Source organism: Chiloscyllium plagiosum, chromosome 46 (assembly GCF_004010195.1).
Source record: "Chiloscyllium plagiosum isolate BGI_BamShark_2017 chromosome 46, ASM401019v2, whole genome shotgun sequence".
NCBI classification, from domain to species: Eukaryota; Metazoa; Chordata; class Chondrichthyes; order Orectolobiformes; family Hemiscylliidae; genus Chiloscyllium; species Chiloscyllium plagiosum.
In genome coordinates this window covers 1956806-1981122 of record NC_057755.1, presented here as the reverse complement: position 1 = coordinate 1981122, position 24317 = coordinate 1956806, and the positions used below count along the sequence as shown (strand labels likewise).

Here is a 24317-nt window from a genome sequence, read left to right as displayed (position 1 = left end):
CCCCCCCCCCCCCTGCCCCTCGCCCCCTCGCCCCCTCGCCCCTCATGTCGCTCACTCCCCAGCGGCATCCCTCCCCCGGCTCAGGAGCAGGATTTGACCTCATGTCCTGCCATTCAATTTGTGTGAAGGTGATGGTCTTGTGGCCTTATTGCTAGATTTATTAATCCAGAGATCAATGTAATGTTCTGGGCTCAAATACACCAGAGTTGGTTGTGGAAGCTGAGCTCCAGTTTTAAAACTATCTGGAGTCAAAAGATGATATGAATGTTTGAAAAACCTGACCTCGTCCTCAAGTGTTAAGAGTCATAGAGATGTTCAGAATGGAAACAGACTCTTCGGTCCAACTCGTCCATGCCGACCAGATATCCCATATTGATCTTGTCCCATTTGGCCCATATATAACTCAGTGTACCCACTCAGATGCCTGAACCAGCCTCCACTTCCTCTGGCAGGTTATTCCTTACACATACCATCCTATGCATGAAAATGTTTCCTCTTGGATCCCTTTTAATTCTTTCCATTCTCACCTTAGAGCTATGCTGTCTAGTTCTGGACACCCCTACCCTATGGGAAAAGACCTTGATTATGCACCCTTACCATCCCTGTTATGATTTCATGAATCTCTATATGGTCACCCCTCTGCTCTGACACTCCAAGGAAAATAGTCCTAGCCTAATTTATCAGCCTCTCCCGAAAGTTCAAACTGTCCAACTCTGGCAACATCCTTGTAAATCTTATCTAAACCCTTTCACATTTCACAACATCCTTCCTATAGCAGGGAGACCAGAATCGAATACAGTATTCCAAAAGTAGCCAAACCAATGTCCTGTACAGCTGCAAGACGACCTCCCAACTCCTATATTCATGCAGTTTTGATTTCCATTGTTAAAATGATATACTTGCATTGTAAATAGGTCAGAGAAAAATCATTTAACTAATTGCTGTGAAGTAGGGATCCTTGTTATTCCTTGATTAATAACTATCTGGATAGTTGATTAATAACTTGCAAGTTATATGACAATTAGTCTATTAAGTAATGGGGACAAAGCCTGAAACATGTGAGGGGATGCATTTTGTGAGGTCTAATAAGGGACTACACAATGAATGGTAAGACCTCAGGAAGTACACAGGAGCAGAGAGATATTGGTAGGCATGTCGATAGATCCTTGAGGACACCAGGGCAAATAAGCAAGGTGGTTAAGAAGCTATATGGGATACTTACCTTTCTGAGACTGGACATTGAATACAATAGCAAGGAAGCTGGGGAACTGTATAAGACAATAGCTAGGCCACAGCTGGAATGCTGTGTGCAGTATTGATCGTCACACAATAGGGAGGATGGGATTGCACTGGAGAGTACAGAAGGAGATTCACCAGGATGTTGCCGAGGCTAAAGTCTTGCAACTTTGAAGCGAGACTCGATAGTTTGGGGTTGTTTTCCTTTGAGCAGAGAAGGCAGCGAGAGAACCAGATTGTGGTCTACAAAATCATGAGGGGTATAGATGGGGTTGAAAGGAAGAAACTTTTCCCTTGTGGGTGGGTGGTATCAGTAATGAGAAGAGATTTAAAACAAGGGGCAGGAGATTTGAAGGGTGGTGTGTATCTGTGCTGGGAACAAAACTTTATGATTCCATCTCCCACTTTCTAATTTCAAAGCCAATCACTTTCTCCACCTCACTCTGAACTCCATTAACCCACAACAAAAACAACTGAACAACTGCAGATGTTGGAAGTCAGAAATTGTTAGCCAATCCCCGCCCCGCTCCTTCAACTAATGACCAATCAAATAATCGGAACTCGGGGCCTTCCACGGAAAACGCCCGCCTCTACCTCCTATTGGTGAGAGCGTAGTAATTGGCGGAACAACGGGCCAAACAGAAAAGGCTCTGACGGAAGCCCCGCCTACGGAGTGTAGGCTAGTGCGCAGACCCGGAAGCGGGTGTCAGCTGTAGTGGGTGGGGGATTTCCGGGTGGATTGTGGAGACGGAGAGAAATGAGAATAATGTCCTGTCGGAGAGTGTTTCCGGGAGGATTATAGTGAGGATACGTGGTCATACTGTAATGGTATTCTGAACACAGACTGGTCCGGGAAGGCTAACTGCAGTTTGGAAGGAAAAATACCGACCGTCCCTTTTCAGGAGGGTGAAGGTCTCAATGGGATCATGATGAGAAGGAGCTGGGGTCGGACTGGGGTGCACAAAGCTAAAAATCACGCGACACCAGTTTATAGTCCAACGGGATTTTGGAGCTCTGCCCCTTCAGGTAGCCTGCGAGCTCCAAAAGCTGGTACTTTCAGATTAATCTGTTGCACTGTGACCTGATGTTGTGTGATTTGTAACCAATGAGATCAGACAGTGTGTGACCCGGGGGAGGATGGAGATCCCAGTGAGGTCAGTCAGTGTGTGACCCCGGGGACGATGGGGATCCCAGTGAGATCAGACTGTGTGGGGTCCCGGGAAGGATGGTTCTCAAGTTTCACTTCCTGGATCTGTTTTGAGTTCAACCTACTTCGTGTGGTTGTAGTGCCACACAGCATAATGGAGGGTGTCTCCAAAGTGAAGACAAGTCAGTTCCTAGTTTTAAGTGAAGAGGACTGTGCAGGGTTGACTGGGCAGCTGATTGTCATTTCCAGTGCCCAAGGCAATGCCTGGTGATTCATCCAATTTGTTTTTTAATGAATCTATCATCATTGTTTTGTGTAATTGAGTGTGGTGTGTTCAGCTACCTCGGACCTAGTTAACAATTCTCCACGTTGCAGTGTTTTTGGAATTGCCTGCAGAATATTCTGTGTCAGGAAGAAATCTGGCTTTAGCTTGCACTGTTTGCCAATGAATGCTGCCAGTGTTGAGTCAGGGTTGATGGGAGCCATCTGGAATTGGGTTGTGGAGATCAGTGAGTCTGACAGGATTTCACAAGGAAACTGTCACTGTCACAGATAAGGAAGTGGCATCATAACTAGACTATTAATCCCGAGACCCCAGATAATGTCAGGGTATCTGGGTTTGATCCAGCAATTGCAGTTTGTGGTATTTGAATTCAAAAAAATCTGAAATTGAGCCTTAATGGTGACCATGAAACATTATCGTTTGTCAGAAAGACCCATCTGGTTCACTGATCTCCTTTAGGTAAGGGAATTACCCTCCTATCCAGACAGGCTTATATGTGACTACAGACCTACAGCAATGTTGTTGACTCTTAACTGCCATCTAGGTAATTAGGGATGGGTAGTAAAGGCTGGTCTAGCCCACATCCTATGAATGAACAAAACAAAATCTGATCGAGAGTTCGTCATAAGTTTGCTGATATATGAAAGGCGGGAATGCTTTCCTGTTGAACATGGCAATGTTCTCCTCACTGCAATAATCTCTGTCTACCCCTTCAATTGATATATATTTATTACAGAATCCGGGAACAATTGTCACCAGCATTGCTGAAGGATCAAACAAGGAAGAAGGTCCAAAATCTCCCAAAGTGTTCGAATGGACCCAGGTAGGTTCACAAGCTGCTGTAACCTGCACAAAAAAGGTCTCCTGAGCCTGCACAAGAACCTGCAGCTCAGGCAGGAAGAGGGAACAAGATGAGCTGTGTAGAAAGGCGGAAGTGAAGTGACCACCTTTTGTCCTCACCCTGGAAAAGGAGAACATAGGCACGGAATTCAGGAAAAGGGATTCTGGGGAACTTGCACAGTTTGACATTGAAAATGAGAGGGATTGGAGGCTGTGTCTGCCTTAAAAACACACATCTGTAGCTGTGGGAGGTGAGGCAGGAAATTGCAGGGCCTCTGACACAAATTTGTATTTCCTCTCTGGCTACAGGGGCAGTTCCAGAGGACTGGAGGATAACTAATGTGGTCCACTTTTCAAGAAGGGTGATAAAGGTGAACCAGGAAATTACAGACCGCTGAGTTTCATATCACTGAAGAAGAGAATTAATATCCACTTGGAAAGGCATTAACTTAGGATAGTCAGCCTGGCTTTAGCAGAGGGAGGTCAGGCCTAACAAATTTATTAGAATTTTGGGAAAATATGATCAAGTGTGTGGATGAGGGAACTTCAGTTATGTAATTTATGTGGATTTCCCCAAAGTTGTTGACAGGGTCCTACAGGGAGACTGATTGAGAAGGTTAAAACACATGGGATTCAGGAAGCGTGGCGAGATGGATCAGAAACTCGCTTAGTAATAGGACACAAAGGGCAATCATGGCAGTGGATGGTGTCCAGTAGTGTACCACAAGGAACAGTACTGGGAACCTTGTTGTTTGTTATATACATAAATGGTTTAGATGAAAATGTGGAGAAATGTTAAACAAGTTTGTGGATTAGACCAAGATTGATGGGATGATTAATAGTGAACAAGATGGTCGCAGGAAGATGTAGATGGGTTGGTCAGATGGGCAGAGCTGTGGCAGATGGCATCTATCTCTGAGAAGTTAGGTCCTAGGGATTGTTGCTGAACAAAGCGACCTTGGAGTGCAGGTTCATAGCTCCTTGAAAGTAGAGTCACAGGTAGATAGGATAGTGAAGAAGGCCTATGGTATGCTTTCCTTTATTGGTCAGAGTATTGAGTACAGGAGTTGGGAGGTCATGTTGCGGCTGTACAGGGCATTGGTTAGGCCATTATTGGAATGTTGCGTGCAATTCTGGTCTCCTTCCTATCAGAAAGATGTTGTGAAACTTGAAACGGTTCAGAAAAGATTTACAAGGATGTTGCCAGGATTAGAGGATTTGAGCAGGAGGGAGAGGTTGAATACGCTGGTGCCGTTTTCCCTGGAGCGTCAGAGGCTGAGGGGTGACCTTATAGAGTTTACGAAATCATGAGGGACATAGATAGGATGAATAGACAAAGTCTTTTCCCTGGGGTAGAGGAGTCCAGAACTAGAGGGCATAGGTTTAGGGTGAGAGGGGAAAGATATAAAAGAGACCTAAGGGGCAATTTTTTCACACACAGTGTATGGAATGAGCTGTCAGAGGAAATGGTGGAGGCTGGTACAATTGCAACATTTGGATGGATGAATGAATAGGAAGGGTTTGGAGGAATATGGGCTGTGTGCTGGCATGTTAGGAATTCTGGTCGGCATGGACCATAGGGTCTGTTTCCATGCTGTACATCTCTATGACTGTATGACTCTAAGTGCGAGGTGATGCACTTTGGGAGAAACAACAAGATGAAAGAGTGTTTAATGAATGGCAGGACACTGGGTAGCTGAGAGGAGCAGAGGGATTGTGGGTAATTATTCACAGATCCCTGAAACCAGCAGAGCGCGTGATTAGGACAGTTAAGAAGGCAGATGAGACACTTGCTTTTATCAATTCTGGCAGAGAGTATAAGAGCAAGGGGGGTAATGGTAGTGTTGTACAGGATGTTGGTTAGGGCCCAGCTGGAGTACAGGAAGGATGTAATCGCACTAGATGGGATACAGAGGAGATTCACTGGGATGGAGCATTTAAGCTGGAGGACATTCTTTACAGACTTGGATTGTTTTCTTTAGAGCAGCGAGGACTGAGGGGGGGGGGGGGGGAATGATTGAGGTGTATAAGATTATGAGGAGTACAGCCAGGGTAAATATAGAGCAGCTGCTCCCCTGGTTGAAGATTCAATCAGAAAGGGGTCATAATTTTGGGTCAGGGGCAGGAGATTCAGAGGGAATTTGAGAAAAAAAACCTTTTCACTCAGAGGGTGGTGGAAATCTGGAATGTACTGCCTGGACAGGTAATGGATGCTGGAATCCATATAATCTTTAAAAAATATTTGGACAAGCACTTGAAATACCATAACGTTCAAGAATATGGGACAAATGGAGGAAATTGGGATTAGTGCACTTTTAGTGGTAATTATGTCAGTACAGACACAATGAGTCTAGGGCCTTATCTGCGCTGTATGACTCTGACTCTGTATTGAAAGCTGTTACAGTCAGAGCTCCTGAGTACTGGAAGTGTCCAGTTGGTACCTGGTATTGGGACTGGAAGGTAGATGGAGATAGTGATTCAGAGCAGGGTCTTTTTGAACAACAGTGAGACATCAAGGAGGCCACTCTGTGTGGGGCAGCAGTGAAAGGCATTTGGGACAAAGGAAAAGGGGAAAAAAAGTAGTTGGAGATTCTGTAGTCAGGAGATAAAGAGTGTAAGAAAGACATCAGCTATGACCAGGTCATGAAGGGTACATCACCTCCCTAGTACCAAAGGGAACAACATTGTGTTCCACAAGGAACATTCTACTTAAGCACATGGAGTGGACTAGGCTTGAGGATTGATGATTTCTGGATTATTTTGCACTGATCTGTTTGAGGAGAGGAATATGAGGCAGGTCAATGTAATTTAAGGCCTTGAGCAGCAGGGAAGTGTTCATGGACTCGGGTACTTGAAGTGAGTTCAGAGGGAACGGAAAGGACTGCTGTGAATTTAAAAAAAACTTTCATTGGGTGTGGGAATCATTGGCATTAGTTGCCCATCTGTAGAATCATAGAATCCTGACAGTGTGGAAGCAGGCCCAACAAGTCCACACCAACCCTCTGAAGACTAACTCTCCCAGACCCATTCCCCCACCTTGTTATTCAAACCTAAAGCTGTTGTGGTAGTTTTCGCCGAGCTGGGAATTTGTGTTGCAGATGTTTCGTCCCCTGTCTGGGTGACATCCTCAGTTCTTGGGACCCTCCTGTGAAGCGCTTCTCTGATGTTTCCTCCTGTATTTATAGTGATTTGTATCTGCTGCTTCCGGTTGTCAGTTCCAGCTGTCCGCTGCAGTGGCCGGTATATTGGGTCCAGCTCGATGTGCTTGTTGATTGAATCAGTGGATGAGTGCCATGCTTCTAGGAATTCCCTGGCTGCTCTCTGTTTGGCTTGTCCTATAATAGTAGTGTTGTCCCAGTCAAACTCATGTTGCACTATAAATGCCGGAGGAAACATCACAGAAGCGCTTCACAGGAGGCTCCGAAGCGCTGATGATGTCACCTAGACAGGGGTCTGCAACACAAATTCCCAGCTCGGCGAACAGAACCACAACAACGAGCACCCGAGCTACAAATCTTCTCCCAAACTTTGAAAACCTTAAACCTGACTAATGTACCTAACCTACACATCCCTGAACACTATGGGCAATTTAACATGGCCAATTCACCTGACCTGCACATCTTTGAATTGTGCAAGGAAACAAGAGCACACAGAAGAAACCAACGGAGACACTGGGAGAATGTGCAAACTCCAAATGTGCAGACAGTTCCCCAAGGGTGGAATTGAACCTGGGTCCTGGTACTGTGAGCCAACAGTGCTAACCACTGAGTCATCGTGCCGCACTCTAATTGTCCTTGAACTGAGTGACTTGCTTAGCCAATTCAGTGGGAATTTTGAATTTGAAATATTACTGTTGTGTAGTCACATGCAGACCAGACCAGTTAAGGAAGTCTTAGCTGTCCTTAAACAATATTAGTGAATGAGGTGGGATTTTACATCAGTGAGTGATCGTTTCTGGTCTAGGTTTCAATTCTGGCTCTGACTCATGAATTGAAATTAAATTCCCCCAGCTGCTGTGTCCCAGCATATTAGCTTGGGCCCAGTGACATTATATTGGTCCATTGACTGGACCAAGCCACCATCGACAATGACTTTGAATCATTGGGCAGAGGGTCAGCCAATCTGACTGGCAGTTCACTCCTGACGATGAAACTGTTTGGTTGGAAGTTTCATGATTTTGACCCTGTGATGAAGGAAGGCCAATATGTATCTAAGTCTGGAAGGTGTGTGACTTGGCGGGGAAACTCGTGGCGATGACATTCCCATGTACCTTCTGCACTTGGTCTTCTGGGTGGTGTGAAGTCTTAGCTGTAAGGAAGTGTTTCAATCTCTGGAAACAGATTCTGATTACTATTTCAGTTGAGTGGAAAAAAAAGAATTTCAATGTTAATACACAGTGAGAGTTCAAGACCACAAAGTTGTCTTCAGGGGTTATATTTAAATACAGACCATGTATACAGTTACAGAATGAGAAGGTCTGATGGACAAAAGACCAGTTGATTCCCTTTATTTCCTTCCCCTTCTATCCATAGAGAGTGATTTTAAGTTCAAACAAGCTGTGGGGAATTTCCTTGATGCTGGCTATCAAAGTATAATGGTGGGGAGGGGGCTCATTGATAAGCTGTTCTTGTTAGTGAAGGAGTTTCTGGCTATCAGGCCAAATCCATTGAGCATGTGCTTGGAGATGGAGAGTTGTTTTCAGCGTCTCTGGAGGCGCAATACATCTTTGGTTCGACGCTTTCACTGTCTTAATATGATGACAGGAGAGATTTTCCACAAGGGTAGCCTGTCTAGTTATGTCTCTCTGCAATCCACTTTTCAAACTTGCAACCAAGTTGTGAATAATGTGATCTAGGCAGACATTTTAAAGGTCGAGTAAAGTCAGTCCTTCTGAACGAAGGAAAGTAGAGAATTATTTTTAAATTGTCTGTCTAAGGAAGGAAGGAGATAATGTTTCTTGATGGGTTTTGAAAGCTGTTCAGGAATGACTGAATTGGTCCAAGAGGATGCTTTGTAAGGAACTCCAGAATTTATATTTTAAGGTGAAATTATTGAAATTTAGCAGAATGTGAGGTGATCAGAGGGGGCATTACCAGGTAAAATGAAGATAAATATGGTCCATCTTGAAGAATAGGAACAAGCAGATTGTCCAGCTTTGAAGACTGTACTTCGTAATGTGGTTTACCCAAATATTTAATTACTCAGTATAAGGAATTAAAGCCACTGATTAGAAAGTTGATAATGTATTATATTTATTTGGGTTCACAGATCCAACCTCCACAGTCACTGGGTTCTTAACCAAGTATAGGAATGACCAGCTGTTCCAGCTGATGACATTTTATGGGGACAGACTTGAACAGGCGATTGAAGAAGGGGTGGATGGAGTCAGCTCATTGTTAACATGTGAGAGGATTTTCAGTGGAAAAGAACATTTGGTAAGTGGGAGGGACACAAAATGGGTTATAAATATATGTAAATCATAGCATTTATTGAATGTCAGCAAAAGAAATGTTGGAAGAAGAAAAAGACTGAAGCATGCTGTTCCAGTATCCTGACAGCATCACACTGCAATAATATTGGCGTTATTAATGAATCACAGCCCGTTCATCCACAACAAACCCAGACATGAAATAAGGAAAACACCAGTAGTTCAGAGCTTTCAGAAAGAGATATGGAAACAGACCCGTCGGTACAATTCTTCCATGCTGACCTGATATCCTAAATTAATCCATTTCCATTGGCCAGCATTTAGTCCATATCCCTCTAATCCCTTCCTCTTCATATCCATTGCCTATTAAATGTTGCAATTGTCCCAGCCTCCATCATTTCCTCTGGCAGCTCATGGCATACACCATCCTCTGCGTGAAAAATAATGCCCGTTAGGACTCTACTACACTTTCCCATTTCACCTTAAACCTATATCCTCTAGTTTTGCATTCCCCCACTGCAGGAAAAAGACCATGGCTTTTCACCCTGTCCACTCCCCTCATGATTTTATAAACTTCTATAAGGTCACGCCTCAGCTTCCGACGTTCAGGGAAAATAGCCCCAGCCTATTCGACCTCTCACTATAGTTCAAATACTCCAACCCTGGCAAAATCCTTGTAAATCTTTTCTGAAACCTTTCAAGTTTAACATTTTGCTTATAGTGGGGAGACCAGAATTAAACACAGTATTCCAGAAGTGGTCAAACCAATGTTCTTTACAGACGCAACTAGATATTATGGTTTCTTTACATAATGGATTGACCCATAAATGTAAATGTACAAACAGCTTCTTCACTACCCTGTCTAGCTGCGACTCCACTTTCATGGAAATAATGACCTGCACTCCAACGTCTCTTTGTTCGGCAAAAATCCCCAGGAGCTTACTAAATGTATATGTCCTGTCCTGTTATGCCTTTCAAAAATTCAACACTTCACATTCATCTAAATTAAATTCCGCCTGCCAGTACTCAGCCCATTGGCCCATCTGATCAAGGCCCCGTTGAAATTCCTCGCTGTCCACTAGACCTCCAAATTTGGTATCATTTGCAATCCAGTTAATTATACATTCTATGTTCACATCCAAACCATTTACATCGATGACAAAAATCAGTGGACCGAGCACTTAACCTTGCATCACATCACTGGTCACAGGACTGGAATGTGAGAGGGAGGTAGAACGTGAGGTGGTAAAATGAAGGTAAAAGTGAGACCAAACTAAGGGCAAGGGGTGCATTGCGGGGGAGTGGGGTAGAGCAGTGCAGAAGGGAGATTGACAGGTCAAAAATGATGAATGTTGCCCCGTATGTCACTTTTATATCTTTCCCCTCTCACCCTAAAACTATGCCTTAAGTTTTGGACTCTGCGACCCCAGGGAAAAGACTTTGCCTATTTACTCTATCCATGCCCCTCATAATTTTGTAAACCTCTATAAGGTCACCCCTCAGCCTCCGACACTCCAGGGAAAACAGGCACAGCCTGTTAAGCCTATCCCTATAGCTCAAATCCTGGCAAAATGCTTGTAAGTTGTTTCTGATAACTTTCAAGTTTCAGAACATCTTTCCGAAAGGAAGGAGACCAGAATTGCATGCAATATTCCAACAGTGGCCTAACCAATATCCTGTACAGCCACAACATGAACTCCCAACTCCTGTACTCAATACTCCGACCAATAAACGAAAGCATACCAAACGCCTTCTTCACTATCCTATCTACCTGCGAATCGACGTTCAAGGAGCTATGAACCAGCACTCCAAGGTCCCTGTGTTCAACAACACTCCATAGCATCTTACCATTAAGTGTATAAGTCCTGCTAAGATTTGCTTTCCAAAATTGCAGCACCTCGCATTTATCTGAATTAAACTCCATCTACCACTTCTCGGTCCATTGGCCCATCTGATCAAGATCCTGTTGTGGTCTGAGGTAACCCTCTTCGCTGTCTACTACATCTCCAATTTTGGTGTCATCTGCAAACATACTAACTGTACCTTTTATGCTTGCATCCAAATTATTTATTTAAATGACAAAAAGTCGAGGACCTACCACTAATCCATGTGGCACTCCATTGGTCACAGGCCGCCAGTCTGAAAAATAACCGTCCATCACCACCCTCTGTCTTCTACCTTTGAGCCAGTTCTGTTTCCAAATGGCTAGTTCTCCCTGTATCACTTTGAGACCTAACCTTGCTAATCAGTCTCCCACAGGTAACCTTGTCGAACGCCTTACTGAAGACTATATAGATCACAACCTCCACTCCCCCTCATCAATCCTCTTTGTTACTGTCTTATTTCCCAAGAGTAGGTCAAGGTTTGCACCTTCTCTAGTAGTGTACATTCACATACTGAATCAGAAATTGTCTTGTACACACTTAACAAATTCCTCTCCATCTAAACCCGTAATACTATGGCAGTCCCAGTCTATATTTGTAAAGTTACATTCCCGTATTGCATTTGATAAGCTTCTCCATGGTAGGCTGATTCATAAAGTCAGGAAAGATGGGAATCAGGGAGATTTGGCTATCTGGGTTCAGAATTGGCTGGCTGACAGAAGGCAGAGAGTGAATATAGATGCAATGTATTCTGCTTGGCGGTCACTGATGTGTGGGATCCCGCAGGGCTCTGTTCTTGGACCTCTGCTCTTTGTAGATTTTATAAATGAGTTGGTTGAGGAGGAGTAAATTTGCATGTCACAAAAAGGTTTAAAGTTCCATTGATAGCATCGATGGCTATTGCAGGCTGCAGCGCGATATAGATGGGATGCAGAGCTGGGCTGAGAAATGGCAGATGGAAATCAGCCTAGATAAAGGCGAAGTAATGTACTTTGGAAGGTCGAACTCGAATATTGAATATATGATTAAATACGGGATTCTTGGCAGTGTGGAGGAACAGAGGGATTTTGGTGTTCAAGTACATATATCCCTCAAAGTTGCCACCCAGGTGGATCGGGTTATTAAGAAAGCATATGGTTGACTAAGCTTGGACCTTTCTCTTTGCAGAGAAGAAGGAAGAGAAGTGACCTGATCGAGGTTTACAAGATAAAGCGAGATAGAGTCACTAGCCAGAGATTTTTCCCCAGTGCAGGATTAACTGGCACGAGGGGGTCATAGTTTTAAAAGATTAGGCAGAGGGAAAGTCAGAGGAAGTTTCTTTCTGGAGAGAGTTGTGAATGCATGGAATGCATTGTCAGCGGTGGTGGTGGAAACAGAGCCTTTAGAGACATTTATGCGACTGCTGGACGTGCACATGGAAAGCAGTGAATTGAGGGTTTCAGTTATTTTATTTTACACTTAGATTAATCCTCGTCACCATATCGTGGGCCAAACTGCCTGTTATATGCTGTGCTTTTCTATGTTCTATGTTCTATGAGTTGGTATACTTGAGAAGATGTAATTATTCGACACAGAATGTGAGCAGAACAGAGAAACTGGTTTCGGGCTTATGCCCGAAACGTCGATTCTCCTGTTCCCTGGATGCTGCCTGACCTGCTGCGCTGTTCCAGCAACACATTTCAGCTTCGTTAGTAAAGGCACAAAACACGTCGAAGTGTTCTTTGTAATGACTAACTGAGGATCTGTTCAATCACTGAGCCCCTCATAGCTTGTTTTGAAAAGTGAACAATTCCTTGTCTAATTTACGAAATGTCGAAATTTTGCTTGTACATTGAGTCAACAAAAAAATGCAAATTTCAAATTGGGAAATGTGACTTGTTGATAGCATTCTCTGCCTTCTATCACAAATAGTTTTTCAATGTGTCTGTTAATATTTCATGAATAAAGTGCATTGTGCTAAACAAAACAGACGGTTCAATACTAGAATTCCTGAATACAACTGTTCCGATCAATTTATGATAAAATATACAACAGAGAAAATAGAAAAGTACAGCAGAGAACAGGCCTTTTGGCCCACGATGTTGTGCCGAGGTTTAATCCTAATGTCAAATATAATAAATTAACCTACGCACCCCTCAACTCACTGCTATCCATGTGCATGTCCAGCAATCGGTTAAATGTCTGCAATGACTCTGCTTGCACCACCGTAGCTGGCAAGGCATTCCATGCATTCACAACTCTCTGCGTAAAGGACCTACCTCTGACGATTCCTTTATACCTTCCTCCTAACATCTTCAAAATACGACTCCTCGTACCAGTCAATCCTGCCCTGGGGAAAAGTCTCTGGCTATTGACGCTATCTATTCCACTCATCATCTTGTATGTCTCGATCAGGTCTCCTCTCTTCCTACGTCTCTCCCGAGATAACAATCCGAGCTTATTCAACCTTTCTTCATAAGGCAAGCCCTCCAGTCCAGGTAGCACCCTGGTAAATCTTCTTTGCACCCTCTCTAAAACCTCTGTATCGTTGCTATAGTAGGGCGACTACAACTGGACACAATTTTCCAAGTGTGGTCTCACGAGGTACTTGTAGAGCTGCAGCAAAACCTCACGTCTCTTAACCTCCATCCCCCGTTAATGAAATACAAAACATTATATGCTTTCTTAACAACCCTATCCACTTGGAAGGCAACTTTGAGGGATCTATGTACTTGCACATCCAGATCCCTCTGTTCCTCCACACTGCCAAGGATCCTGTCGTTAATCCTTTATTCCACATTTGAGTTTGACCTTCCAAAATGCATCGCTTTGTATTTATCCAGGTTGAATTCCATCTACCATTTCTCAGCCCAGCTCTGCATCCTGTTTATGTCGCGCTGCAGTCTGCAGTAGCCCTCGATACTATTGATGACCCGTCCAATATTTGTCTCATCTGCAGATTTACTAACCCACCCGTCAACAGCCTCATCCAAGTTATTTATAAAAACTGCAAAGAACAGAGGCCCAGAACAGAGGCCCAAAACAGAGCCCTGCAGGACCCCACTCAACGCTGACCACAGTTCACACAGGTCTTTTTGAATGCTCTGCCATCTCCGCTGTTTGTCAGTCTATCTTCTGATCCCAACTCACAAACGCCTTTCTTCCACTGATCGTACTTTCAGGGATTTTTTTGTCCGTTTTTTTTAATGGACTATTCACTAAAGTGCCACAGTAGTTTTCTTTTAATAAATAGATGGTGCTTTCTGTGAGAACTGAAAGTTGTTACCTCTTCAGATGGCAGTTGGCTATTTCCAATTTACAATCATATTTAATATCCTCGAAGACCTATTAATTTATTTGTAATTGGAATGGTTCGACATAGTCAAAACCATCAGATAAAACTTTTATTTGGTTTTGGTGTCTCGGGCCTGGTTTAAATTAATTGGATAATATTCAACCTGGTTGCCTTAACATCAAAATAAGCCTAAGGTTTCCATTCACACAGCCAAATGATTCACGTTTCATTTTCAGAACTGTCTGCAATCTTCAGCTGCTTAGTCACATTTTTCTGTGTAAATCTTTAAGCTTAGAAAAGCACTTTACCTCTTAAAGGGACTACGCACTGTTTCTTCCAATCATTTTTTACAAAGAAATTCTCGCTTCCGCTTATCCATTTCATGAGTACTCTACACAACATCATAATAGATAGAAAATGCAATATTAGCGTTCATTTAAAATTGCTCGAATACAGGAGTAGAAACACACTGCTGCGGCTGTATAAAGCTCTGTTCACAATGTGTTTGGAATGTTGTGAGCAGTTTTGTGCCCCATGTCGAAGGATGTCTGTGCTGACGTTGGAGATGGTGTGGATAAAGTTTATAAGAATACCTCATTCACCTGCTCCCCATATTAAACTCTGCCACTGTTCCCATATCTCGTTCAGCATTTTGAGGTTTGATGTGTCGATGTGAGTATGCATATTGCCATCATGTGTTTACCAGAAATACACAGTACCCCAGCTGTATCGTTACCAAAGTCCTGGAAAGCTCCAACATGCCCTGCTGCACTACGAGTCATATAGGTACGAATCCTGTTTGTCTTCTGAACTACTCTGCTAACATGTAATGCTACTTTCATGAATCTGTGGACAAGTATCCCAATAACCCACTGTTCCTCCGAGATTCGTAATGCTCTGTTTTTACCTGAATATTCCCTTGTCGTATTTAAATAGTTTGACACAACTCTATGACTCCAAGACTTATCTCCATCAGTCTGTCAAGTTATCATTTTCACGTGTCTCTCCTTACCCCCATCTTTCCGTATTTTATTTCATGTCACCGTGTCTGCTTGCGTCCTTCTTTACTGTCACATTATCACGCTGTAAACATTTCTCACAGACACATACCACATCTTGCTGTCCCGAAGTCTCTCTATCTCCAACACACCTCCCCAACCTTCCACAGACTCGATCACTCTCTCTCAATCCGTCGTTTTTGCAGGTTGTCTGGTTCCCCCACGTACTTCCCGCCCATTTTCCCCACATTTCCCTTCTACATCACACCCACAGACCCTTCCACAAACTCTCTACCACATTCTCATTCTTCTCTTAATTCTCTCGCATTTTCACAGACCCGATTGTTCTCACACTTACGAAGGAGTGCATGTGATGCCCATTGCGTTCAGACAGATCAATAATTGACCATAAGTTCATATGTCCTGTTTCCTGATAATATTGAAATGTGGTCCCGAGAGGGTACAAAATGATCAATGAATGTGCGGCAAATTCTTTGTGTTTCCAATGTTTTACCTTCTCATCAAATAAATGTTCCTTGTGTGAAATTTATATTTGAAGCTTTTTTTTATTATTAAATCCTTTCGTCTGAACTACTGAGCAAAGTTAAATATTGACACAAAAACAGAAGGTGTTGGAAAAGCTCAGCAGGTCTGGCAGCACCAGTGAAGAGAAATTAGGGTCAACGTTTCGGGTCCGGTGACCCTTCCTCGGAACTGATGGTAGCTCAGAAAATGTTGGTTTATGTGAAGAAGACATGATGGGGGTGGTGGTAAGGAGTAAATGATAGGTGGGGATAGAGCCCAAAAAGAGAGAAGAACAGTCGGACAAACAAAGGAGTGGATACTGATCTGGCTGAGAGAGTGAACCGCTGTTAATGGAGACTGTTAATGGCTAACAGTAGGTCGTGTGTAATGGCAGACTATGTGATAGTAAGGTCTAATATGTGGGATAGGGCTTAGGACATGGGGCAGTTGTAATCTCCGGATTGCTGCTGGTGACACGGGCTAGTGAGCCGAGGAACAAAGAGCGAGTACAGCTGAACATGTGGCTGCAGGGCTGGTGATGGAGGGAGAGCGTCAGGTATGTGGGTCATTGGGATACCTTGTGGGGAAGGTGTGACCAGTGCAAGGAAGAGGGTTACGCCTGAACTGGAGGGAATACCGATATTCGGGATTGGAGGTTTGCTAGAGCTCTTTGAGAGGGTTTAACTAGTTTGGCAGGATGATGGGAACCAGAGCTACGGATCAGAGGATGGGGTAGTTGGTGAACATGCAGATGCAACGTGCAGAGAGCCTGGGAGGAGGGATAGGTAGTTGATTTAGGCAAGGTTTCAGTCAGTGTGGGTTAAAGTGTGTCCATTTTAATACAAGAAGTGCCAGGAGTAAGAGAGGTGAACTTACAGTATGGATCAGTACTTGGAGATACTATGTTGTGGACATTATGGAGACTTGGATATCACAGAGGCAGGAATGGTTGTTGTATATTCTGGGGTTCAGATGTTTCAAAAGGAATAGCGAGAGAAGTAAAAGTGGTGGGGGATTGCCATTGCTAACTAGGGATTGTATCACAGCTACAGAAAAGGAGGTCGTCGAGGAAGTTTTGTCTACAGTGTCATTGAGTGGAAATCAGAAACAGGAAAGGTGCAGTCACTTTTTTCGGGAGTCTTCTACACTCCCCAATAGCAACAGAGACAGGGAGGATCAGATGTGGAGGTAGATTTCGGAAAGTTGCGGAAGTAAAACGTTGTTGTCATGGGTGACTTCAACTTCCATAATATTGAGTGGAATCTCATTAGTGCAAATTGTTTTGATGGAGAAGACATTGTCAGGTATGTCCAAGAAGGATACTTGACTCAATAGGTAGATGGGCCGACTAGAGGGGAGGCCATATTGGATTTGGTGTTTGACAATGAACCAGGTCAGATGTCAGATCTCCTGGTAGGAGACCACTTCGGTGATAGTGATCACAACTCCCTGAGCTTTACTGTAGTTTTGGAGAGGAATAGGAGCCAATGGTATGGGAAAGTATTTAGTTGGGGAGGGGGGATTACAGTGTTATTGGACAGGAACTGAGGTGCTTAAATTGGGAATAAATATTCTCAGGGAAATGTATAACCGGAATATTGAGATTGTTTAGGAAGCACTTGCTGATAGTACTGGATATGTCTATCCCACTAAGGCAAGGAAGGGATAGTCGGGTGAAGGAAACTTGGGTGACAAGTCATATGGAACATCCAGTCCAGAGGAAGAAGGAAGCTAACTTAAGGTTGAGAAAGCAAGTATGAGACAAGGCTGTAGATGGTTTCCAGGAAGAAACTGAAGAATGGACTCAGGAGAACGAGAAGGGGGCATGAGAAAGCATTGGCGGGTAAGGTTAAGGAAAACCCTAAGGCGTTCTACACTTATGTGAGGAACAAGGGGGCGGCCAGAGTGAGGGTAGGGCCGATAAGGGATAGAGGAGGGTATTTGTGCTGGAGTCGGAGGAGGTATGGAACGACGTGATGAACACTTTGCTTCAGTATTCACGAGTGGGAAGGACCTTGTCGGGTGTGAGGCCAGCGTAAAACTGGCTGATAGGCTCGAGCAGGTTGATGTTTAGAAGGAGGATAATTAGTTTGGCAGGGTGATGGGAACCAGTGCTACAGAGCAGAGGATGGGGTAGCTGGTGAACAGGCAGCTGCAGCGTATAGATAGCCTGTGAGGAGGGATAGGCAGTTGACAGGGCAGTTACTGGAAACTTTGAAAAACGTGAGGACAGATAAGTCCCCTGGTCAACTGGATATGCCCAGTAACAACGGGAAACAAGGAAAGAGATTGCTGCACCTTTGGTGATGATCTTTGCATCATCACCGTCCACTGGAGTAGTACCAGGTGATTGGAGGGTGGCAAATATTACTCCCTTGTTCAGGAAAGGGAATAAGGGTAACCTTGGGAATGATAGAACTGTCAGTGTTACATCAGTGCTGGGCTAATTATTGCAGTGGATTTTGAGAGACAGGATTTATGATTATTTGGAAAAACACAGCTTGATTTGAGATAGTCAGCATGGCTTTGTGGTGGGCAGGTCATGCCTTATTAATTTTTTTGAGGATGTGACAAAACACATGGATGAAGCAATAGCAGTGGATATGCTGCATTTGGATTTTAGCAAGGCGTTTGATTAGATTCCCCATGTCAGGCTCATTCAGAAGGTAAGGAGGCACGGGATACAGCGAAACCTGTCTGTCTGGACATAGAATTGGTTGGCCTGTAGAAGACCGAAGGTGATGGTAGATGGAAAGTATTCAGCTTGGGGCTCAGTGACCAGTGGTGTTCCACGGGAATCTGTTCTGGGACCTCTGCTCTTCATGATCTTTCTAAATTACTTGCATGAGGAAGAAGAAGTTTGAGTTAGCAACTCTGCCAATGAAACGATGGTTGGTGGAGTGGTTGATAGTGTGTACGGTTGTGGTAGGTTGCAATGGGAGACTGACAAGTTGCAGAGCTGGACTGAGAAGTGACAGATGGAGGTCAACCTGGAAAAGTGTGAAGTGATTCATTTTGGAAGGTAGAAATTAAATGCAGATTACAGTATTAAAGACAGGATTCTTGGCAGTTTAGAGGAACAGAGGGATCTTAGCATTTATAGCCATACACACTTCAAAGTTGCCTCCTATGTTGATGGGTGTTTTAAGAACACATATGGTGTGTTGGCTTTCATTGGCAGGGGGATTGAGTTTAAAAAGCGCGATGATATGCTGCAGCTCCACAAAGCCCTGGTGAAACCACACTTGGGATATTGTGTTCAGTTTTGGTCGCCTCATTATAGGAAGGATGTGGAAGCTTCAGAAAGGGGGCAGAGGAGCTTTACCAGGATGCTGCCTGGACTGGAGAGTATGTATTATGAAGAAAGGCTGAGGGAGGTTGGGCTTTTCTCAATGGAGCGAAAAGGAATGAGAGATGAATTAATAGCGGTATATAAGATGATGAGAGGCATAGATATAGTGGATAGCCAGAATTTTTTCCCAGGTTGCAAATGGCTATCACGAGGGGGCATAATTTTAGGTGATTGTAGGAAGGTTTGGGGAGATGTTAGAGGTTGGTTCTTTTCACAGAGTTGTTGCATGGAATGCAATGCCAGAGTGGTCGTAGAGTCAGATGCACCAGGGACATTTTAGCGACTCTTGGATGGGCACATGGATGGCAGTAAAATGAAAGGTATGTAGGTTAGTCTGATCTTAGAGGAGGATAAATTGTCAGCACAACATCAATGGCCAAAGGGCCTGCGCTGGGCTGCACTGTTCTATGTTCTGAGATGGAGTGGGTTATGTAGAGCCGTTCACAGGGATATAGTGTCAATATGAACTTAACATTTGCTGCCTTTGGCGATGTGAAATGAAGTTAGAATGCAAAGAGCAGGAAACCTGTGGAAGTTGGTGACCATCTGGTGATGAGAAAGGTCACTGGTTTTTCAAAATATTTTGCAGAAGGATGCCTTTGTTTGTTTACATCGAGCCATTGGCTCTGAAGTAATGGGCTGAACTATCACAGTAATTGTGGAAAAAGCTGAGTTCTTGTTGAAAACAGACCCAGTGAAAGACTGGTTAATGTGGATTATCTATCAAGGGAATGTATGCCTGAGAGAAGTGAAAAAAGTGTGCAAAGAGCAGAAAAAGACGAGGGAGAGAAAGACACAATGACAGACTGCAAGAGACAAACATAAGGAGAGAGGGAGAGAATCAGAGACAGACAAAGTGAGTGAGAGATGTACAGAGAGGCTGTCATAGAGCGTGTGTGAGAGAGGGACAAAGAAAAAAAACTCAGAGGCCGCCAGGGTCAGAGACGTAAAGGGAGAGACAAAGAAAACTGGACGGACATAGAGAGAGAGGCAGACAATAACGGGGAGGGAGGGAAGAAACAGACACGCGCGCGCACACACACACACACACACACACACACACACACACACACACACACAGAGTGATGGTAGATAGATAGTGAGAGACACACAGAGTGACGGAGGATACATAGTGAGACAGATGCACCGAGTGAGTGGATGGATAGATAGTGAGAGAGAAGCTCAGAAGGAGAACTGGATAGATATTGAGAGACGCACAGAGTGGTGGGGGGGGGGGGGGGCGCATAGTGAGAGACGCATAGAGTGAGGAGGGATCGATGGAGAGAGACGCACAAAGTGAAAGCACGGATAGAGAATGAGAGATACCCATAGGGAGGGAATAGATACATAGTGAGAGACGGACAGAGTGAGGGGGATAGATAGTAAGAGAGACGCACAGAAGGAGAAGTGGATAGATAGTGAGAGACGAACAGTGTGAGGGGGATAGATTGTGAGAAATGCACTGTGTGAGGGGGGCTATTTAGAGATGCACCGAGTGAGGAGGATTAAGAGTGAGACGCACGGAGAGAGGGTGGAATAGATAGTGAGAGATGCACAGAGTCAGGGGGATAGATTGTGCAAAGTAAACAGTGTGAGGGTGGATAGATGGAGAGAGCCACACAAAGTGAAGAGGATAGATAGTGAGAGACACACAGAGTGAGGGGGCATAGTCAGTGAGAGACCATGAGGGGGCATATTTAGTGAGAGATTCACTGATTTAGGGGAATAGATAGTGAGAGATACACAGTGAGGGATGATATATTGTGAGAGATGCACAGAGTGAGGGGGAATTGATAGTGAGACACGCACATGGAGAGGGGGAAAGATTGTGCGAGATACACAGTGTGAGGGGGATAGATTGTGGGAGATGCACTGTGTGAGGGGTGCTAGTTAGAGATGCACAGAGTGAGGGGGATAGATAGTGAGAGACGTACAGAGTGAGGATAATAGATAGTGAGAGACGCACAGAATGAGGGGGTGGATAGATAGTGGGAGATGCATAGAGTGAGGGGTTGGATAGATAGTGGGAGATGCATAGAGTGAGGGGTTGGATAGATAGTGGGAGATGCACAGAGTGAGGGGGATAGATAGTGAGAGATGCACAGAGAGAGTGTATAGATGGAGATAGACGAACAGAGAGGGGAAGAAAAGATAGAGACGCATAGAATGAGGGGGATAGATAGTGAGAGACTCACAGAGTGAAGGGGATAGATAGTGGGAGAGGCACAGAGACAAGAGGTGGATAGGTAGTGAGAGACGCATTGAGTGTGGGGAAATAGATCGTGAGAGATGCACAGAGTGTGGGGCATAGATAGTGATAAACGCGGTTTGTAAGGGGACGAGATAGAGATGCATAGAGTGAGGCGACATAGATAGTGAGAGACGCGCAGAGGGAGGGGGCAGATAGTGAGAGACACACAGAGTATGGGGGATTGATTGTGAGAGACGCTCAGAGTGAGTGGGGATATTTAGTGAGAATCGCAGCAGTAATTGGGGATAGATAGAGAGATGCACAGCTTGAAGGGGATAGTTAGTGAGAGACGCACAGAGTGAAAGGATGGTTAGAAAGTGTGAGAAGGACAGAATGAGGGGCGATAGATTCTGAGAGACACACAGAGTGAGGGGGCATAGTTAGCGAGAGATGCATATTTGGGGGGAATTGAAAGAGAGAGACGCACAGAGTGAGGGAGTAAGATTGTGCGAGATACACAGTGTGAGGGGGGATAGATTTTGAGAAATGCACAGTCAAGGTGATAGATAGTGAAAGATGCACCGAGGGAGGAGGTGGATAGACAGTGGGCAATGCATAGAGTTTTGTGGAGGATAGATTGTGAGAGACGCACAGGTCGATGGGAATAGATAGGGAGAGATACACAGAGAGAGAGTGGATAGATGGATATAGATGCAGAGAGAGAGTGGATGAAAATATCGTGAGAGACGCATAGAGTGAGGGAGTTAGATTATGTGATATACACAGTGTGAGAAGAGATAGAAAGTGCGAGAATCACAGAGTGTGGGGAATTGATAGTGCGAATCGCACAGAGTGAGAGAGTTAGATTGTGCGAGATACGCAGTGTGAGGGGGGATAGATTGTGAGATATGCACGCAGTGAAGGGGAGGAGTTTGTGAGAGATGCACCGAGTGAGGGGGTGGGTAGATAGTGGTAGATAGAGTGAGGTGTTTGATAGATAGTGAGAGACGCATAGAGAGGGCATAGTTAGTGAGAAACACAGATTTGCTGGGAATAGATAGTGAGAGACCCACATAGTGAGGGTAATTAATAGTTAGACATGCACCGAATAAGGGGTAGATAGAAGGTGAGAGACACATAGAGTGAATGGGAGAGACAGTGAGAAATGCACATCGTGAGGGGGCATAGTTAGTGAGAGACTCACAGATTATAGCAGAATAGATAGTGAGACATGCACAAAGTGAGGGATGATATATTGTGAGAGACGCACAGAGTGAGGAGTGATTGATAGTGAGAGACGCTCAGCGTGAGGGGCATATTTAGTGAGAGACTCTCAGAGTGAAGGGGAATAGATAGTGAGAGATGAGCAGAGTGTGGGGGATAGATTGTGAGAAACGCAGAGAGTGATTGGGGAAAGATGGAGAGAGATGCACAATGTGAAGGGGTAGATAGTGAGAAACGCACAGAGTGAGCGAGAGGATATAAAGTGAGAGAAGCACAGAGGGAGGGGGACAGATAGTGAAAGACACTTAGAGTGAGGGGGCATAGTTAGTGAGAGATGCAGGGGTGGGGGAATAGATAGTGTGAGATGCACAGATTGAGGGGCATTGGGTGTGCGAGAGGCAGTTTGTGGGGGGATAGATAGTGGGAGTTGCACTGTGTGAGGGAGATAGATAGTGAGATACGCAAAGAGTGAGGGATGATATATTGTGAGAGGCACACAGAGTGAGGGGGATTGATAGTGAGACACGCACAGTTCGTAAGAGATGCAGAGTTGGGGAGAATAGACAGTGAGAGACGCACAGAGTGAAGGGATTAATTGTGTGAGATACACAGTGTGCGGGGGGATAGATTGTGAGAAAGGCATCGAGTGAAGGGGTTGGTGCAAAGTTTGAGAAGGACAGAATGTGGGGGAATATATACTGAAAAACACACAAACTGATGGGTCATAGTTAGTTTCAGACGTAGAGTTGGGGGGAATAGATAGTGAGAAATGCACAAAGTGAGGGGGATAGATTGTCGAGATGCACAGTGTGAGAGGGATAGATTGTGAGAGATGCACAGTGTGAAGGTGGCAAGTCAGAGACGCACAGAGTGGGGGGATTGATAGTGAGAGACGTTCAGAGTGAGGGGCTGGATAGAAAGTGAGAGACACACAGAGTGAGGGGGATAGATAGTGAGAGACGCACAGCGTGATGGGCATAGTTAGTGAGAAATGCAAAAGTGAGGGGGATAGACACTGAGAGATGCACAGAGTCAGGGGAATGGATAGTGAAAGATGTACAGAATGAGGGGGAGGATACAAAGTGAGAGACACACACAGTGTGGGGGATCGATTGTTCGAGACGCATAGTGTGAGAGGGGATAGATAGAGATGCGCAGAGTGATGGGGATAGATAGTGAGAGACGCACAGCGTGAGGAGGCACAGTTAAGTGAGAGACGCAAGAGTGAGGTGGGATAGACAGTGAGAGATGCACAGAATGTTGGGATAGATTGGGCAAGACGCCCAGTGTGAGGTGGGATAGACAGAGATGCGCAGAGTGAGTGGGCTAGATCGTGAGAGACACACAGAGTGAGAGGTAATAAACAGTGAGAGATGCACAGAATGAGAGGGGTTAAACAGTGAGCGACGCATAGTGTGGGGGAACAGACAGTGAGAGACAGTGTGAGGGGGACAAATAGAGATGCACAGAGTGAGAGGGTAGACAGTGAGTGACGCACAGAGTGAGAGGGGACAGATAGACAGAGACACACAGTGAGGTGGGATAGATAGTGAGATACACAGTGTGAGAGGGGGTCGATCGTGAGAGATACACAGTGTGAGAGAGGCTAGATTAGAGATGCACAGAGTGAGGGGGTAGACAGTGATTGACGCACAGAGTGAGAGGGGACAGATAGAGACACACAGAGTGAGGAGGGATAGATAGTGAGATACACAGTGTGAGAGGGGGTCGATTGTGAGAGATACACAGTGTGGGAGAGGCTAGATAGAGATGCATAGAGTGAGAGGGGTTAGATAGTGAGAGATGCAAAGAGTGAGGGGGATAGATAGTGAGAGACGCACAGAGTGAGGTTGTGAATGGATAGTGCGAGACACATAGAGTGAGGGGTTGTACAGATACTAAGAGACGCATAGAGTGTGGGGAAATAGATAGTGAT

At 44.7% G+C, this 24317-nt stretch overlaps 1 long non-coding RNA gene across 8 annotated transcripts in view; it reads left to right on the top strand.

The window, feature by feature from the left end:
* LOC122544062 overlaps positions 1-15635 on the top strand; it is a 28168-nt gene extending 12533 nt beyond the window's left edge. For 5 of the 8 annotated variants that reach the window (XR_006310245.1, XR_006310247.1, XR_006310248.1 and 2 more), the window contains 3 exons: positions 3403-3489; positions 8775-8941; positions 14798-15635. This is a non-coding gene — a long non-coding RNA (uncharacterized LOC122544062). Of the gene's footprint in view, positions 1-3402; positions 3490-8774; positions 8942-11984; positions 13093-13755; positions 13796-14797 lie in introns of those variants that run through there. The other 3 variants (XR_006310249.1, XR_006310251.1, XR_006310250.1) reach the window with 3 other exon arrangements.
* Positions 15636-24317: the final 8682 nt, after the last annotated feature.